This window comes from Hoplias malabaricus, chromosome 17 (genome assembly GCF_029633855.1).
Source record: "Hoplias malabaricus isolate fHopMal1 chromosome 17, fHopMal1.hap1, whole genome shotgun sequence".
In the NCBI taxonomy this organism is placed as follows: Eukaryota; Metazoa; Chordata; class Actinopteri; order Characiformes; family Erythrinidae; genus Hoplias; species Hoplias malabaricus.
This window is the reverse complement of record NC_089816.1, coordinates 18679988-18682431: the sequence shown is the minus strand read 5'-3', so window position 1 is coordinate 18682431 and position 2444 is coordinate 18679988.

Here is a 2444-nt window from a genome sequence, read left to right as displayed (position 1 = left end):
TGGGTTGGCTTTCTGTTCTCTGGAGCTGTTAGAAGCCCTTTACTACCCCCTTCAGTGGAGACTGCTTAACTGACCAAAACTGACCTGAAGGACAGTCTCCTGTGTTTTACAGAGCAAACACTTTACATCACACCATCCAGCAGCACACAGCAGTGTGTGAGTGTGTATTAGAGTGTGTAAGAGTGTGTCCAAGACGGTTTGTGTGTGTGTGTGTGTGTGTGTGTGTGTGTGGGTGTGTGTGTGTGTGTGAATGTGTGTGAGAGAGAGAGTGTGAATATGAGTCTGTGTGTAAGAGTGTGTCTGAGACGGTTTTTGTGTGTGTGTGTGTGTGTGTGAGAGAGAGAGAGAGAGAGAGAGAGAGAGAGAGAGTGTGAATGTGTGTCTCTGTGTGTGTATGAGTATTTGTGTGTGTGTGTGTGTGAGAGAGAGAGAGAGAGAGAGAGAGAGAGAGAGAGTGCATGTGTGTCTGTGAGTGTGTAAGTGTGTGTGTGTGTGTTTATGTGTGTGTGAGGCTGTTTGTGTGTGAGAGTGAGTGTGTGAATGTGTGTCTGTGAGTGTGTAAGAGTGTGTGTGTGTGAGTGTGTGTATGTGTGTGTGTGAGAGAGTATGTGTAAGAGTGTGTGTGTTTGTGTGTGTGTGAGACTGTTTGTGTGTATGTTGTGTGTGTGTGTGTGTGTGATGTGAGTGTGTGTAAGAGTATGTGTGTGAGAGTGTGTGTAAGAGTGTGTGTGTGTGATGTGAGGCTGGACCGAGCCAGTGATGCTGATCTGTTTACAGTAAACACAGGGGACCATAGCAACGCCCTGCTGTTGCCGTGGTAACCTCAGTGACATGGCCCCTGCACCGGAGGAGTGGCCGGTGTCGGAGGCTGTGAGAGCGATAGCAGAGAGACATATGCAGAGGACAGTAAGGAGGGGGTGGTTGGGGGGGAGCACCAGGGGGGATTCTGAAGGGGGTTCTGCAGGTGCTCAAGAGAGTGGAGCAGCCCTACAAGCTTCAGGACAAAGAATTCTCTTCACAGGTAACTTTCCTCTGACCCAGAGCCCTTCACACACCCCACCACTGGATATTAATGTGTTATTACCACTGACTGATGCTTGTTAAGGTGAATGTGTTTGGAGTTTGGAGCTGAACAGGTGGAGACCAGGAGCTCTGAAAAATACCTGAGCCCACAAAATATATTTATTATAATTTTTTTATAGTTATTTTATTTATTATTTATTTTATTTATTTAGTTCCTCTGAAGGGCGGCACGGTGGCGCAGCAGGTAGTGTCGCAGTCACACAGCTCCAGGGGCCTGGAGGTTGTGGGTTCGATTCCCGCTCCGGGTGACTGTCTGTGAGGAGTTGGTGTGTTCTCCCCTTGTCCGCGTGGGTTTCCTCCGGGTGCTCCGGTTTCCTCACACAGTCCAAAAACACACGTTGCAGGTGGATTGGCGACTCGAAAGTGTCCGTAGGTGTGAGTGTGTGAGTGAATGTGTGTGTCTGTGTTGCCCTGTGAAGGACTGGCGTCCCCTCCAGGGTGTATTCCCGCCTTGTGCCCGATGATTCCAGGTAGGCTCTGGACCCCCCGCGACCCTAAATTGGATAAGCGGTTACAGATAATGGATGGATGGATAGTTCCTCTGAGAAAAGTAATGCTTCTCTCCTGATAAACAGCAGTGTACTGGTTTATACAACAGGGCTCTGGCGAGATTGAGATGTTGCGCATTATGTCCAGTAGGAGGCGTCTCTCTGAGATTACTGTTCCTCATTACTGCAGGATTAGAGCTGTGCATGTGTGTGTGTATGAGTGTGTAAGAGTGTGTGTATGTGTGTGTGTGAATATATATGTGTGTGTGTGTGCATGAGTGTGTGGGTGTGTGTATGATTGTGGGAGTATATATATGTATGTGTTTGTGTGTGTCTGTGAGTGTGCGCGCGCGTGTATATCCCACCCTGTGTTTGGAGGTGTGTGTGAATATATGTGTGTGCGTGTGTGTGTGTGAGAGTGTGTGTAAGACTATGTGTAAGAGTGTAAGAGTATTCGTGTGTATGTTGTGTGTGTGTGTGTGTGAGTGTAAGAGTGTGTGTGCGCGCGCGCGCGGGTGTGTGAGTGAAGGGCGTGGCTTAAGAACAGCTGGTTACAGCAGGTTTTTATTTTGTGATGTTAGAAATCCTCACAGACCTTGATCTGCTTTTGGCTGAGCAGCGTGGTTCTGTTGAGGGTGTCGCTGTAGTGCAGGGCCCAGCCCACTCCGCAGTGTTTGGGCCCCGACGTCGGGGCGTGCGGAGCAGCTCGGGTCAGGAAGGTCAGGTCACCCGTGGCTTCGGGAGAAACCCGAACGCTTTGAGTGAAGTCGGCCAGTTTCGCTCGGTAGTCTCCAACGCCGTCTGGACCTTACAGCGGGGAGTGCAGGGGATTGGTCTGTTTAGAACAGGTGTTGTGCCGAATTCAGCACCCCC